Source organism: Pelodiscus sinensis, chromosome 1, assembly GCF_049634645.1.
Source record: "Pelodiscus sinensis isolate JC-2024 chromosome 1, ASM4963464v1, whole genome shotgun sequence".
Lineage (NCBI taxonomy): Eukaryota > Metazoa > Chordata > Testudines > Trionychidae > Pelodiscus > Pelodiscus sinensis.
Window position 1 is genome coordinate 254,669,773 of NC_134711.1, and position 17,991 is coordinate 254,687,763.

Sequence of the window (17,991 nt, forward strand, 5' to 3'; positions counted from 1 at the left end):
AACTCAAGAGCATTAAGAGGATGTGGTAGGATGCATGTCAATCACAGCTATAACCAGAGGAGCATTCTTTACAACCACATCCGACTCCCATCAACCGTTATCACTAGAGAGACAGATGGTTCCAGTACAGTCAGATATCGTGGCAATTATATTTCCCCTCTTAAAAGGAAATAATCAAGGAACTTTTATAAACCTACAGCTAGATTTTTCAGTCATTTCATGAAATTAGGACTTGAATACAATCCAAGTTGTACAAATGTATTGGAATATTTTCTCATATAATTGCACCTTGTAGAGCTATAGCCATTCTGCTTATTTTAAAATGCAGGGGTGTATTTAGTGAAAAAATACCTGAAAACACAGCAGGGATTTGTGAAAAGATGTCTAGTAAGAAGCTCTGAAGAATCATACTTCTGACTTCCTAGTTGTGTAAGTTTTCCTTTAACTTATCACCTCAGTGCTCTAAGGAAGTCATGACGAACTTACTATGTACCTGGTCATACAGCAGCTCAGCATGAGGATGTACCACTGATTTGAATGTGATTGGTGTTGTGTGGTATAGGGAATAACTATGTGTACATCTACCAGAGGTATCCCAAAATAGCAATACTGCATCTTAACAAGCTGCCCATTAATTCAAAATTTGGCTGTGCAGATGTGTCAAATTTCAAAATAACCTATTTCAAAATTCAATCGCAATAAGATATGCAATTTACATAGCAGAAATTGAGTATCTTATTTCAAGTTGAGGGTGCTGTATAGATGCACAGTATGAGTCTGGGGCCAGCTAAAACAACTAAAACAATCTAACATCATGTTTACCCAAACTGATGTGTCTTTCACTAAGAATGTATTTGCCTGTGTGAATTTCCTTCACAACTGCCCTCTCTCACATTCTGAAATAAAGTTAATTGAAAGTGTGGGGAAGAGCCTGAGATTATATTCTTAACAGTGTCAGGACAAACATTCATATTCTTATTACAATCTGTGTCACAGAGTCATTAAAATTCTGTGATTTCCAATCCTCATGTATCTTGAAAACTCTTGTGAGGATGGATCACTTTTGGCTGGTTTCTACTCTTTCTATAGTTCTGGACACAAAGTACATTTATCCTGAATGGTAATGTCCTATTACTATTAATATTTTCTTGCTTTTTATGAACATTGTTATAAAGAAACAAGCAAATAAAATAAACATGATAGCTTCTTGACAAGGTTTTAACAGGAGCACAAAGTGATCTAATTGTGTGAAATGGGTAGTATATTAACTGGAACAGTTTTATATACACACATATTCAGAAATATAAACAATACATTTTAGAAACAATAAGTCATTTTAGTTTCAAAGTACTTTACAGCCATTAATTAATTCACCTATCTGATATCCTATAAGGTAGATAAGAATTGTTATCTACATAGGTGCAGATTTTAGTTTAAATAAACTATCATTATCCATAGGCCACCTTCTATCCTCATATGTGCACATGGGCTTCTCGCAAAGTCAATGGGAGCCCTGCATTATTTGTGTCAAATTCTGTTCTCAGTTATATTTCTGGAAGTCCATTTACTTCAATTGAATCAATTCAAATTTACCACAGTATAACTCTGAGTATAATTCATGAACTATCATAGCATCTCAATATTGTTTATGCATCACAGGGTGGATTTGGTCTCCTGAAATTCAGTTGTAGTAGGAACATTTACAGCATTATTTTAACATTGCATTTCTGAAGCATGTTATCAGTCATGAACTATTCAGATATTTACATCAAAGAGTTTAAGTGGAAAGTCCATATGGAATGGACAAAATCCAAAATGAGTTGTACATCAGATTGGTTCAATGCCACTACTTTTGAACAAATTGGTATAGCAAGTTGTGGTTAGTGCTACAATACAATACTTTAATAAGGTCCGTATATTAAATATCATAAAATTGTCTGCGAAGAATTGAAAGGTAAATCTGTCAGGGTATGTCTACACTACCCCGCTAGTTCGAACTAGTGTAGGCATACCGCACTTGCAAATGAAGCCTGGGATTTGAATTTCCCGGGCTTCATTTGCATAAGCAGGGAGCCGCCATTTTTAAAACCCCGCTGGTTCAAACCCCGTGCAGCGCGGCTACACGGGGCTCGAACTATGTAGTTCGGACTAGGCTTCCTATTCCGAACTACCGGTACACCTCGAGGTTCCAATAGTGGCCAATGCCAGATGCCCAAGAGGGAGTGAACAGAAACAGGTAATCATCAAGTGATTCCTCTCCTGTCATCCATTTCCAGACCCTGACAAACAGTGGCTAGGGACACCATTCCTACTCTTCCCCTCTCTGCCTCCCCCAGCTACCTCCTGCTCAGCTCTGTCCCTCAGTAGTCCTGTGCCCTCCCCCTCAGCTCCTTTCTCTCAGCCAGCCCTGCCCACCCCTGCACACACCCCTCACTTCTTTTGCCTTCCCATCCCAGTTCCTTTAACTCCCTCGGCCTTCACTCCAAAGAGTGCCGTGCCTGGCTCTACCCCCAGAGCTGTGTTTCTTTCTTCTCTTCCCAGCCCTGCTGTCTCACCAGTGCTCACTCTGCCCCCTCCTTCTACCCTGCTACTCTGTGGACCCAGGTTGGGGTTTAAAATGGCAGAAAGCTCCTGCCCATCCTCCACTGTCACCACCACAACTCTGCTGAGAGTTTGGTCTCATTGGCAGGGAGCTCCAGGTCCTCCTCCCACCCTGCTGTTCCATGACTCCAAGCTTTGGGTGTCTCCACAGCTGATGCCATGCTGTTACAGCAGCACTATTTAAAGGACGGGGGTATGTCTACACTACCCTCCTAATTCGAACTGGGAGGGTAATGTAGGCATACCGCACTTGCAAATGAAGCCCGGGATTTGAATTTCCCGGGCTTTATTTGCATAAGCCGGGCGCTGCCATTTTTAAATCCCGGCTAGTTTGAACCCCGTGCCGTGCGGCTACACGCGGCACTGAGTAACTAGTTCGGATTAGGCGTCTAATCCAAACTAGCTGTACTCCTCGTGGAATGAGGAGTACAGCTAGTTCGGATTAGGAAGCCTAATCCAAACTACCTAGTCCGTGCCGCGTGTAGCCGCGCGGCACGGGGTTCGAACTAGCCGGGATTTAAAAATGGCAGCGCCTGGTTTATGCAAATGAAGCCCGGGAAATTCAAATCCCGGGCTTCATTTGCAAGTGCGGTATGCCTACATTACCCCGTTAGTTCGAACTAGCGGGGTAGTGTAGACATACCCTAGGTCCGGACTACTGCTGCCACATGGCAGCCCTTAATTCCATTGGGCCCCTTAATTCCATTGGGCCCTTGTGCAATTGCCTCCATTGCTTCCTCCCCCTCATCAGCAGTCCTGGTTGTCCAACTTCAGAAAATGCTCTGAGATCTAAATCCTTCACTAGAGGATCTATATATCAGGGTATGTCTACATTACAGAGAGTTTTCGGAAAAACAGTTATTTTTCCAAAAAAACTTCAATTATGTCCACACTGCAATCACGTTCTTTCAGAGAAAAATCAAAAGAACGGAGAGGTTTTTCTGACATTGGTAAACCTCCTTCTACAAGGAAGAAGCCTTTTTCCGAAAGAGCTCTTTGGGAAAAAAGTATGTGTGGATGGGGAAGAGGGAGTTCTTTTGCAAGAAGAGGAAAAAGCACAGGTGCCCTGGTGGCCATTTTGCTCATAGTAATCACAGCTTACATGCGAGATAGAGTCCATTCAATGAGGATGCTATCTATCAAAAAAGCAGATTGCTTTTTCGATGTGCTTTCGCAGCATGGACGCTCTCTTTTGGAAGAAGTTTTTTCAGAGGATCTCTTCTGGAAAAGCTTCTTCCGAAAGAAGCCTGCCTGAAAAGACATAGACTCACAGAAACTACTTTGATCTCATAACAGAGGCCATAGAATTTACCTACATAAATTGCTGTTTAAAATAGAACATACAGGTTAGGAGTACACTCAAACTCAGAAAAAGCCCTAGGCAAGTACCAAGTACTATTACCCACAATTTTAAAAGGGATAACTAAGATATAGATGTTGAACAATGTAGCTGGAAGGCACTGTGTCCTGGGAAACCTACATTCTAACCTGGGATCAAACACTTGATTTGCTATAGCTTTGTACCACTATGCAGAGTGAAGGAAAGCTCTGTATGTTTATATGGATAACTTAGCTTTTTAGAAAAATGTGTATCTTGTGATCTGTGCAAGAAATGAGGCAGGACTCTCCACAAACCATTATAAGCTTGGCCAGCACTGTTCACTCCTTTAATGTAATAATGAATAATCCCTCCATCCCATTTTTTATCCAGGAAAAGAAAGGAACTAATACCATATGCCTGCATACCTTTTCAAAACTAAGTAATGGAGAGTGAATGTTGGATATTGAGTACTCTCAGTAATCTGTAATGGAACCATCCATAGTCCAAGAATTATATGGAGAAACTAATTTAGTGATTACTTTTTAACACCACATTAGAAAATAATGTGAGATGCTTGTGAATTTATGAACAGGAAGAAGCTGAATTCATCAAAATAAATAATTTGCCATGAATTATTCACTCAGCTATAAATTGGAAGTAGTTGGACAATACAACAGAACTGGGTGGTCAGAAGATGAATCTAATTTAGAGTAATTAAATATATATATAATATATATATATATATTTATTTCATTGAATGGCTGGTGCCAGTGATATGCTGATCATATTTCATTGAAGAGACCACCAGCAATAATTCATTTGAATTGTTATAGCATCTGGTATCCACAGCTGCCAAATTAATTCAGAATATTTCTGAATACAGTCACAAAGCATGAGATTACAAGATATTACTATCCCCATTTTACAGATTAGAAAAGTGAATGACTAGAGATTTAGAGTGACGTATCCAAGACCACACAAGAAAAGTATGGCACAACAAGAAAAGAAAAGCTAATTTTTTAAATTTTTCTGTGTGCGCGCTAATAATTTGAACCTAAAAGTATGGCAACAGCAAGTTGGCAGAATGAGTAACAGGAAGGAGATTTTTGTATTCAGTGAATGGACACAATTCAGAAAAGTTCAAAGTAAGAAAAAAGTAAGCTTGAAAAGGACTACAAGGCTGTGTCTACATTGGCATGATCTTGCGCAAAAGCAGCTGCTTTTGTGCAAAAACTTGCTGCCTGTCTACACTGGCTGCGAGTTCTTGCGCAAGTACACTGATGTTCTAATGTATGAAATCAGTGCTTCTTGCGCAAGAACTATGATGCTCCCGCTCAGGAATAAGCCCTCTTGCACAATTGTTCTTGCGCAAGAGGCCAGTGTAGGCAGGCAACATGAATTTCTTGCGCAAGAAAGCCCTATGGTTAAAATGGCCATCAGAGCTTTGTTGCGCAAGAGAGCGTCTACACTGGCATGGATGCTCTTGTGCTAAAGCACATCTCCTGCGCAAACGAACATGCCAGTGTGGACGCTCTCTTCTGGAAGAGTTTTTGCACAAGAACTCTTCCATAAAAGAGTTCTTGCGCAAGATCATGCCAGTGTATACGTAGCCCAATAGTTTAAGGATGTGAGGCTTAAAGTTAAATTAAGCAAAATAGTTAATCTGAAGAAGAAATTAATCAAAGTCAAGTAGTAGGAGTTTCAGAACAACTGCAAGACAACTAGTTATTATAAGAACTCAAAGTTGAGTGGCAACACTTGTTGAATAATACTAACTGTGTGCATTTTCCAAGCATGGTAGTCCCATACAGATAATGCTATATCCTCTTCAAAGACAACTGAAGAAGATAAGGTTATTTAATTTAGTCAATAATATGCAAGTAGCATAAGGAACAATTGATACGAACTGTTTGTCCAACAGGGAAATACTGTTGTCACTTGAAATGATGGAAGAGGTTTTGCCTTGTGTCATTAGTCAGAATCCTGTTAAAAATGAATAAAAAGTTATTCTAGCATAGACTTCTCAACCAGTTGGATGTGACCTGGGAAAACACCACAAAATGATATAGCTGCTAACACTCAACAGGAGCCAGGGTAGGGAAGGAGGCGTTTCTCGCTGCTGCTCTTGCTCCTCTTCTTCACACCTAAAGTGGCCTCCATTCCTATTCAAACCCAGAATAACTCTCCCCTTTGTCTCACCAATGCTTCTCTGCTGCTAGCTTTATGCAGGCCTGCCGAGGGGGCAAAAGGGGCAACTGTCCTGGGACCCAGTGATTCAAAATGGCCCAGGACTCCACTGTGACAGTGGCAGTAGCCAGAGTCTTGGAAGCTTTAACTTGCTACTGGAGCACGATGTGGCACACTCCTGGCAGAACTGTCGCTGCCTGGGGGAGGCATGGTATACTTTGGGTGGCACTGCGGCTGCTTGGAGGAAGCTAGCCCCAGCTTTGCCCAAGGCCTGAAGCCCCTCCCCTTCCAAGGGCATGGGGCCATCCCCCTCCACTTGCCCAGAGGCCAAGCATGACTGTTGGCCCCATTCACTTTTTGGAAGAAGTAGCAATTGAGAGACTACTTAATCAATATCACAGTCTTTTGAGTTTTGACTACACTTGCATTTTCCTTAAAAATGCAGACCATTATACTGCCACTGGTCCAAGTACTTCTCTAATGGGGACAGTGGAAGCCATGGTGTAGACTGCACATGGAACCTACACACCTGCTGAGTGTGGTTCACTGTCCCATGTAGTGGCACTTAAGCCATGTATAGAGAAAGAATGAGTTTGCTCTACAACCTTAGCTGAGAGAGCAAGTTGGCTTTTAGCTCAAACTGGAGAGGCTCATGCACTAAGCTCTAGAGGTCCCAGGTTTGGTTCTGCTGTTGGTGTTACACTCAGGCCATGTCTAGACTGCAGAGTTAAATCGGAAAAAGAAATGCAATTTGAGGTATGCAAATTGAGTATCTTTTTCTGATTTACTTGCGAAAGAGCCCTTTCCAAATACTGGTGTATGTATATGACACTAAATTTCAGACACATCCCTTATGCCTTATAGAATGAGGTTTACAGGGATGGCAAAAGAGTGCGTCCACTTTTTCTAACATTTTTTTGGAAAAGTGGACACATTCCTTGAACATGGCATTGCTTTTCCGGGATACCTCCTCTGAAAGTAGTATTGAACATAGATTATGACTGTTCTCAGATAAATTTCCATGAGCATTAATGGGAGTTAAGCAGTCATTTCCACCAAAGCAGACTTCTGGAACTGTTCCTTCCTGACTTACAACTAAGGACACACTGGTCCTGATTCGGATCTCATTGATATTGGTATAAATCAGGAATAATTTCTGCCATCAGTGGAACTCCACAGTTGTAAAAATGGTGTACATGAAAAAACATCACAATTAGGCCCACACAGTTCATTATTTTTCCTCAACTGGGCAATAAGATGATGTTTGTGATTTCACTGTTCGCATATTCTGTGTAAATTAAAATGTTTCCCATCATGAGAAAAAGAGAAGAGAAGTAAAAAAAAAAAAAAAAAAAAAAAATCTGGAGCCATGAGGAGGTGAAAAGCTGAGATCCCTTTTAGACATTGTTAGTGCTACTCTGTTTAAATTGTTGTGTTTGCTATTAGCTACCACAGTGATAAGTAGGTTGGATAATGTACTTTTCACAGAAACTAAAAAAAGCTGGTGAGTGTGTAGGTAGCTCCCATTAGCAATAATGGGAGTTCAGGAACACTCACAATTTACAAAGTACTCTGTTTAAAACCTGTTTATCAGATAATGGTTATTGGCCCAGAGTGGGAGCATGGGAGTACTAAATTAACATAACATCTTTTCACGCCTACAGCCTGTTGCAGAGAAATACTTTATTGGAGCTTTTTTTGTTTTGACTCCAGAATTTGTTTTTCCTTTAAAGCTTTTTAAGCCTTATAACGTATTAGAAATAGATGCAGTGGTAGGATAAAGCACTGTTTTTCATTTTTTTGTTTTGTTTTGTAATGAAGATAGTGGAAAGAAGCTATATCTGCATTTACACTTTCCACATTGACAGGTTTCATTTAACTTTTCCTGATGAGCTTGAAGATACTTAATCAGATTCTGAGAAGATCATCCAGTGATGTTATAAGTAAAGACATCTATTTTGTCTAAGATGTTGTAAAGAAGATGCTTATTAAATATGATTTGCCATAAAGGTCATACCCATAATCCACCAAATGGAACACCTTGCTTCATGAAGTTACCTGTGCCTGATGCTTCAGAAAAAGGTAAAAATTCTGCTTCTACCTGAACATTTGTACAATGCTGGGCATAACAGAAAAACATCCTTCTTGACTCTAGAAATGATCAGCCACTGACAGAGAGGCCACCCAGGTATCAATGTCCATGAGACTAGCTTATCAGAACTACTGTATCACTGCTACAGATAGAAGCACTAACATAATACATTTTATTAGATCAAATATAAAGAAATACATATTGGTATAGGTTTGCACCTTTTGTGTAAACAGATATTGGTCAACATTTTCAGTCCTTGAAAACGAGTCTCTCTGGGTATGTCTACACTAACTCGGAGGGTAATGTAGGCATACCACACTTGCAAATGAAGGCCGGGATTTGAATTTCCCGGGCTTCATTTGCATGAAGCCGGCCGGCGCCATTTTTAAATGCCGGCAGTTCGAACCCCGTGCCGCGCGGCACGGGGTTCGAACTGCCGGCATTTAAAAATGGCGCCGGCCGGCTTCATGCAAATGAAGCCCGGGAAATTCAAATCCCAGTCTTCATTTGCAAGTGCGGTATGCCTACATTACCCTCCTAGTTCGAATTAGGAGGGTAGTGTAGACATACCCTCTGATCCTGTCAAGAGAACTATGCCATGTTACCTTCAATTCCACATGATTGTCTCTGCAGGATCAGAACCATAGATTCTTAAAGTCATATCTATAAATCTCTATAAGTGACCTGATCTGAAGAGGTACTGAGCTGTGCTTGACTTCAGTAAGAGCTGTAGTGGCTCAGCATTTCTGAAAATCAAGCTGCTTTTATTTGAGGATAAAATTGTCCAAAGCACATAGGTGACTGTTGTGTCTAAAAGTCAGATGTTAAAATCAATGGGAGTTAGGCTTCTAAATACCTTTAAAGATCTGGACCCAAGTCACTTAAGTGTTTTCTCTCTCACACACTAGCCCAATGATTGTTCCACTATGGAAGACTGCCTAAAGAATCACTGGGGGTACAGCTACACTGTGTTTTATTTTTCAGAAGAGGTATGCAAACAGCGCTCGCATTTGCATACCTTCTTCTGTTTTTTTTCCCGGAAGAGGCTTTTTCACCATTTGGCCCCATCTTACTTACTTACTTACTGCCCGTTACGCCAATGGCGCATAGGGCAGCAACAAAGTCCTTCCACTTCTGTCGGTTGCAGGCCAAAGCGCCTATTGTTCCCCAAGTGTGATGATGGTCTTTTAATTCTTGTTCTACCGTTCGGCGCCAGGTTGTTTTTGGTATTCCTCTCTTTCTCTTCCCATCTGGTTTCCAGTGGAGTGCAATTTTCGTAATAGATCCGTCTTCTCTTCATAACACATGACCTATCCATCGCCAGCATCTTTTCATAATTATAGTGGCCATGTCTTCTTGTTTACACTGAGACAATAGGTCTTCGTTGGAAATTTTATTTGGCCAAAATATCCTGATTATTCTTCTAAGATTCTTGGTATGGAATGTAGACCATTTAGTAAGGTCTCGTTGTATCATGTGCCAATGGCTCATAAAACAAGGTTTACAGGGGCTTTTGAAAGAAGGTTTTTTTCCCTACATTTTGTAAAGCAGAAATATTAAGATGTAGATTTATTTGAATATAAGTGCAAAGGTCTAATGTATGTCACCCTGTAAACATCTGGGAAGTGCAAAAGGACTGCATAATGTATTTTTGTCAATGTGAATTTTATTATAAGTGTCTGTATACATGAAATATTTAGAGATTTGCAATGTCCCAAAATGGAGTCCAAAACTCCATTTTGAGTTTAGAATGCCTCTGGTACCATCCATTAAGGTCTAACATTCTGTCATGTCCACAGGTGACTGTTAAAGTTTAAAACATCATTCACCTGTCGGTTGCCATTTACATAAATATATGAATATTCAGTAGCATTCCCACCACCCAATCAGTTTGTACCACGCCCAAGGTGCATCGTTTGGCATCCAATCATTTTGAACCTTGCAGTTCATGCATATTCGTGAGCGGAAGATATAAAAGCCCTTCCCTAGCATCAGTTCGTTCTGGTTTGTCGGGCTTAACCCGGGATCAGGGCATCGCTTGTCCATCGGGTCCTAGGCTTAGGATTAGTGAATGCTGGAATGAGAAAGGTCCTGTAAAGATCTTATCTTCAGAGAATTGGACGGAAGGTCTTTTTCTCATTTAGGGTTAAGTTAGTTAGTTTAGTGATTAGATAGGTAGATCTCGTCATCGTGTCTGTACGTTAGGCTGCGTCGGTCCACGTATGTCGGCCGTCGACGAGTCTGTACGTCGGGTGCGTTGAGATTAGTATAGGGTTTAATTTTAGGATAAGGTTAGGATAGGGTAAGGATAGAGTCTAGCTTCCATCGCCTGTTCCGGTCGCTACCGAAGCGCGAGAAGAGGATCCGGAGACCAGAGGCTTCACGGAAGGTGAATCGACCGTCACCGAACTCAACCCGTACTTCGAGGGATCACCTTGGTTGTTCCTCTCCTGCGGCTTCCAATTAGCCAAAGGATTGTAGGTCACCAAGCAACAGGATCATCCGACAAGGGATGCCTGGTAGTTCCTCCCTGAAGGCTTTCAATTAGCTCGAGGGTCATAGGTCGCCAGCATCACATCAATCGCCCCTTCTCACCGCAGACTCTGTTGTAGGTATAGGGACCTTAAGGGACTTCCCCTTCTGGTCTATTGTCAGTGTAAAACGGGGACTGCCCCCGATGTTATCTCGAGGTATCACTGTTTGTAAATTTTATTTTTGTTTAATATAGTCTTGTGGTTGTCAGTTTTAAAACCCAGGCTTAAGTTTTTATTTCAACGCGCCGCAAACACTCTACCGGTGAATAGGTACGGAACGAGGGTCCCATCCTGAAATACCATCCCTAAGCGGATTGGTCGGGATATTAAATTATCTCTCTGGGAAATGTCCTTTAACACCCTTGACATTTCCTTATTCAGTTCGATATACAGGTAACAATTTGGCCCTGTGTAGATGGAGCCAAATGGTGGAAAAGTCTCTTCCAGGAAAAAAAAAATGGAAGAAGGTATGCAAATGCGAGCGCTATTTGCATATCTCTTCCGAAAAATAAAACACAGTATAGCTGTACCCTGGGTCAGAGAGAAAGAGAGAGAATAAATCTGTAGCCCATTGGTTAAGACATCCCTCTTGGATGTCAGAGACCCAAGGCCCAGTCCCTCTGCTCCAGTCACGTTTCATTATTTATCTATAATGGAACAGCTTCATCAGGCGAGATTGAGGGATGCCTCCCACATCATATAAGAATAGCTCAATAGTTGGATCTCTCCTGATTTGTGGGAGAGCCCTGTTCAAATCCTTTCTCTCAGGGAGGTGGTGTTTCACTGCCTGTTTTATCCCCTTATATCAAGGTGTGTTGCTGCAGGGGGCCCTTGCTCTGGCACCTCCTGTAGGTGGTCTGGCCCTCATCAAGTCTTTTGTGGCTTGGCTCTCTGGCCACGCCACATAAAGTTTCATCTCCTTCTGGGGTAACAAAAGGAGCCAGCTTGAAAGTTCATAAATTTCCCCATACCAAAGAACTTTCAGCCTGGGCTAGTCTTTGTCCCATTCTTTGGGAGAGTCTGGCTCAATATTCCCTGCATTGAGTTTGCATGCCCATTCCTTGGGACTGGTAGGTGAACAACTGCTCACCCTCTGTTCTACTCTAGTTTTCACCTGGGACCCTGTATGAAGCAACAATGTGTGTTTCTTCAGATGAGCTGCTGTTTCCTTCTGCTACTTCCTTCCTCCACAACCCCTTGTGCTTTTTTCCTACAGCTTGTGATTACCACAACCTCCCTTTGGTTCTGAAACCTTAGGCCCTTCCTTCTCTTTTCTTTATTGAAATTAGCCCTCTTCCTCCCCTGTTAACCTGATCTAATCTCTCTGGGTTTCTCTTCACAGAAAAGTCCTACCTGCTCTGCGGTCTCTCCCATAATGAGTTTCCTCAGATTCCTTATAAGACCCAGGTGCCTAATGATCACTTCCTCAGTCAGCCCTACCAGGCCAGGAGGCAATCAATCAATCAATCAAAAGTGCACTAATTGGCTTTTAATCCCTTGAATAATAGGGGATGAGAGTAAGCCCTCATTACACTCTCCCTCTGGTAGAGAGGTGAGAATTGAAACTGGGCCCCACATTCCAGTTGAATACTGTAACCACTAGGCTAAAAATTATAAGGTGGGCAACACAAATTCTACCACCATCACCACCTCCTCCTCTTCCCATGTTGTATGGAGCTAGGCAAGTGCCTAACTCATTCCACACAAAAAACGGCTAGGCTACCTGCCTCCAGTTGGCTGGTTCCAGTTTGCGGATTACACAGAAGATGCCAGATTGCAACCTGGCAATAGGCACCTATCTGCAAGAGGAGAGATGGGCCGTAGCACACTTCCCTCTTCTCAGCATCTCCCATTGGCTAGCTTGGGTGGCTTCTTGCATCTAGCATGCTTGCTTTAAGGATCGCATTCTAAAGTGCCTGTCTCTGGCCATTCATTGTCTAGGAAGTATATGCACCTAATCTGGTTTTTGCTGGTAACAGCATTGTGCCTGTGATTTTTTTTAGACACTTAAATATTAGGTGCCATTACTCTCAGTATTGCAATGACTAAGTCCCTTCATGGATCCCACTCACTGTTGCTAGTCCCCTTTAGGGAAATGTAGGGCCAGGCTACCCGTGAAGAACTTTTTTAATGGGAATCAGTGCACCTAGGCAATTAATTGACCCATGAGCAGCTCTGTCTGGTAACAAGCTCCGTCAGGGCTCCAGTGCAGGGAAGTGCTCACAGAGGCTTTGTCTATACTGCAGCTACATCTAGACTGCCCCTCTTGCGCAAGACAATGTGCAAATGAGGTGAAGCAGTGAATATCATCATGCCTCATTTGCATACTTAATGAGCCGCCATTTTTGCATAAGGGGCTTTTGTGTCAAAAGGAGCCATCTATACTGCTCTTTTTTGTGCAAAATCCCCTCTTGTGCAAGAGCCATTCTGCCTGAAAAAAAGTGGCAGAACAGCTCTTGCTCAAGAGGGTTTTTGCACAAAAAGGAGCCATGTAGACGGCTCCTTTTCACACAAAAGACCCTTGCGCAAAAATGGTGGCTCATTAAGTATGCAAATGAGGCATGGCGATATTCACCGCTTCACCTCACTTGCATATTTTCTTGTGCAAGGGGGGCAGTCTAGACCTAGCCTGTGAGTTTTTTCAGCAGAAAATATGCTAATGAGAGACACATTAGCATAAATTGTGACATCATTAGCATAGTTTCTGCTATTTCTTTTTGTGCAAGAGGTTATTGCAAAAAGATGCTTCCATTTTGCGTAAAACCCCTGTTTTGTGCAAAATCCTTATGCCTCTCCGGGAGAGGTTTTTGCGCAAAACAGACACGGCTATACTGCTTCTTTTTGTGCAAAAACCCCTTGTGCAAAAAAAAACCTGGCAGAAAATATGCTAATGATGTAGCGACTTAAGCTTGTGAGTTCCTCATTTACATATTTTTGGCCAAAAAAATTCGCCATGTAGACATAGCCAGAGAGAGGAGCTCCAATAAGGGACAGGAGCTCTCAGAGATTGCTCTGTCTTGTTAGCCTCTCCAAGGTGACAGGTATCTTGAATAGAAAGGGACTAGCTGGAGGAGAAGGTGACTGACAGCTACATTTGACCTGAAGCACAAACCATCTCCAGGAATAGAGCTATGAATTCCTTATCTGAGGAGTGTGAGGTACCTCCGCTTCAGGAGAAGGGCTGGAGACTCCTGGCTCAAGAAATAAGAGACTAAACTGGAACACAATTCTGGGAAGAGGACTGGGTACTCTTGATTTGAGCTAATCCTGACAACAAATTCTCCTAGCCTTAATGAAAAGGCTCCTGAATCTTAGGGTATGTCTACACAGCAGGGCTAAAGTCGAATTAATGACGCAACTTCAGCTACGTTAATTGCGTAGCTTACGTTGAAATAGTTTAATGAGGCTTTCGGCACTGTCTACACAGCAAGGAAGTCGAAGGAAAAACACTCTTCCTTCAACTTTCCTTACTCTTCATGAAATGAGGTCTACAGGAGTTGGAGTAAGAAGGTGTTCAGCTCGACATTACTTTGAAATAAAGGGTTGTAGTGTAGACGCACTCTTTGTTATTTCAGAATAACGCTACCTATTCCAAAATAACGCTGCTGTGTAGACATGCCCCAAGAGAGACTGTATGGGCCAGAGAGACCAAGATTGTGAAAACCCCAAGAAGGATGTAAAGGGGAGCTCTTCTCTGACAGAACTAAATGAATCAGAGGGTATGTCTACACTTGCAGCCTAATTCGAACTAGGGCTGCAAATGTAGGCATTCGGAGTTGCAGATCAAGCCCAGGATTTAAATATCCCGTGCTTGATTTGCAACCTCCTGGCCGGGCACCATTTTTGAAATTTACAAGCCTGGACTAACTGCCCACGTCTACATGTCCCCCACAATTGAAAGGGTTTGCGTGGTCATTTTCATACAAATTTGTGGGACAACACAATTGAATCCATCAGTTTTTTTATTATGTGTCTCATATGTCATTGGTTTCAATGGAATTAAATGATTGGATAGTTTCTAATACTGGTGTTCTACAGTCAAATGACTCTGAATTGTACTTCCATATAACTATCCCAAAGGAAGTTTTTAAACAAATATAATATAATAATCACTTGTATGAACAATTTGCTTTAAAATACATTAAAGATCAATTATACACCCTATATGTAATAGAGCAAAATTAATGGGGAAACATGGTTGTAACTGAGGACTGAATGTGAGCTAAAAGTTATATGGGGAAGAACAACTCAGAATATGTGTGAAAAACATACCTTGTTTAATCTTGCAATAGTTATTCCTATTCATTACAACTGAACATGATACTTTGGAGCCATGCACAGAGAATGGTGAAGGCCATTGATTTTACATGATGCTCTGGGATGCCAGGTTATAAACAAAAAAAATTATGAAAAGTATAGTATGGTCTCAATGTACCTACATATTAAAATTCTCTAGTAAGGCCCTGTTGATGCATATTAAGTAAACTTTCAGTTGCACTCTCAGCACTTATGATGATAGGACATCTCCTTGAGAACTTTCCATCCTTGTACTCACTTTGGAACCATTTTTTATCTGATATGTATTGAAAACAGCAAGTACAATATTTCCTGTCATATATATTAAATAAAGAGATCAATCCACAGCTATGCAGAACTCAGCGGTTGCATAGTAAGGGGTCAGTATCTGCTGATTCCAGAAGGGCATTACTTTGGGGCATGCAGAACCCTTTACAGGCTCTTCCCCCAGGCCACTTACCTTCTCTGCCCATCCATTAGAAAAAAGGTGTTTCATCTCATGTTAGGTGCAGCCGGAAAATGAGAGGCCAACGATTCTGCCCATCTTGGGGCTCTCTGTGCAGATGCCAAACTAGCCTGCTAGAGGAGCTGCCAAGCTGTTTTAAATTACATTAGGTGGAATGATCACCAAAGGACCATTCTGCCAGCCCAGGATTGCTAGAGGACCCAGTTTACCATGGAACGTTCTTTCTGCAGAGGGGAACCAGAGGGGTGAGGAGAGTAGGTTATGTTATCTTTAAATGGACAAGTGTTATCCCTAGAATGGCAAAATTCCCATCTGCTCCCTTTGTGGTGGTTTAAGCTTCATTTGAGATGTTTCAAATGTGCAACGGAGACTTAACCTGGAACAAAAAGCTGGCCCTAGAAATCTTATTTTGTAATCATATAAGACCTAATCCTGCTGCAATGGGAATGGGCCTTTAATGATATTCCCATAAAGTTATTATCAAATTGTGAAGAATGTGAAATAACGAAATTGCCCAGCAAAACTTTTCTGTTAATTCATAGACTTCATGGCCAGAAGGGAATCATTATGATAATCCAATATGACCTCCTGTATACTGGAGGCCATGGTCTTAAAACAAGGTCGTTTTTATTCCAACTACTCCCCTTGAAAGGCTGTTCTAGAACTTCACTCCTCTGATGGTTAGAAACCTTTGCCTAATTTCACTTGATGTCCAGTTTAAATCCATTTGTTCTTGTGTCCACAGTGCATAGTTAAAAAGAATCCACCATTCAACATTAGTTTAAACCTGCAAGAGGCCCATGCCCCACATGGAGAAGGATGGAAAACAAACAAACAAACAAAAATCCCAGGGTTTCTGCTAATCTGATTAGGAGGAAAATTCCTGCCGCAAATACTACAATCAGCTTGAGAAAGAATTCTTTGTAGTAGCTCAGAGACCTCGCCATCTAATATCCCCTTACTGGCTGTTGGGGATCTTTGCTGCTGCTAGAATTGCAGATTGGTTACAAGTCATTTTAGGCAATTTCATCATACCATCCATAAAAACTCTCCTTTAGTATCTTTAATTTGCTGGTTGAAAGAGAAGAAAGAATGGAGCAACACCTTTGAGTGAAAGCTTCCTCACTAAATTCAGAAGTTCACTGAATTCCATACCCTCATTAATTTCTTGGGACTGTTTAATATAGCAGTAATAGTCTGTGTTATTGGGAGTTGGTATGAATATGCCTGAGAAGCTGGGGGTATGTTTACAGCTAATGAACTAAAATAATTCCTGGTGTAATTAATTAAAAATTATAGGAGTTGCACTAGGAATTATTTTGACCCAATGCATAGAGGCAAGACTGCTTGGAAAATATATCTCCTTTTCAGTCCATAACTACATGGATTAAGGAAGATAACTTTCTGATGATATGCAACCATACTGTCAGCAAATACATAGTTTACAAATTTAGTGATGGGTGTAAGGACTGAATTTCTAAGTTGTGAGTATCATTAGGAAAGAAGTCCTATATTAGCATAAGCAGTAAGTAACCTTTGGAATCAAAGAATGAGTTATTTCGAGCTTAGAAGAGAAATGAGTGGATGCTGATGCAGGTTTAATAAATTAGCCTTTGCTATATTTAACTAGAATACACACTGTTCCTGCAAAGTATGAATAGAGATGAATATTAAATGGCAAAATAAGAGTGTGGACTTGCTGACTCATATGACGGCTGCAAGCATTTCTTGGCATAAGTCTTTTACTAAACCTTCAGCCAGAATATGCACGAGGACAAACTAGGCACTTCAGCTTCACTCTACTCCAGCAGGCTCCAGTCCTGACTGTCCATTCCAGTGTAACTCCACTGATTGCACAGGATTTATTCTTGATTTACACCAACATGTATGAGAGGAGAATCAGAGACTCAGAGCTACTGAGAATTTTCCACTGTTAAGCACCACATGAGTTCAGAATCCCAGCATGAAACCTGGGTTCCATTGAAGTTAATGGAAAAACTCCTGCTGATTTCAGTAGTACCAGGGTTTCATCCTAGGTAAGTAGACTCACTTCATTTGGGCCTTACTATACAACAGGGATGTCAATATAGAGTGTAACATAACAATTGTTTCCATATCAAAAGAAAGTACAGGCAGTCCCTGGGTTACGTACAAGATAGGGACTGTAGGTTTGTTCTTAAATTGAATCTGTATGTAAGTCGGAACTGGCGTTCAGATTCAGCCGCTGCTGAAACTGATCAGTTTCAACAGCGGCTGAATCTGGACGCCAGTTCTGACTTACATACAGATTCAACTTAAGAACCCCAGGCATCCCCAAGTCAGCTGCTGCTGAAACTGATCAGCGGCAGATTCCAGGAAGCCCAGGGCAGGGGCTTCCTGTAGTCAGCCACTGGTCAGTTTCAGCAGCGGCTGACTTGGGGATGCCTGGGGCAGAGCAGCTGGGGTGCTGCTGTGTTGGTCCAGTAGCGCCGCCGCTCCTCGGCGCTAGTGGACC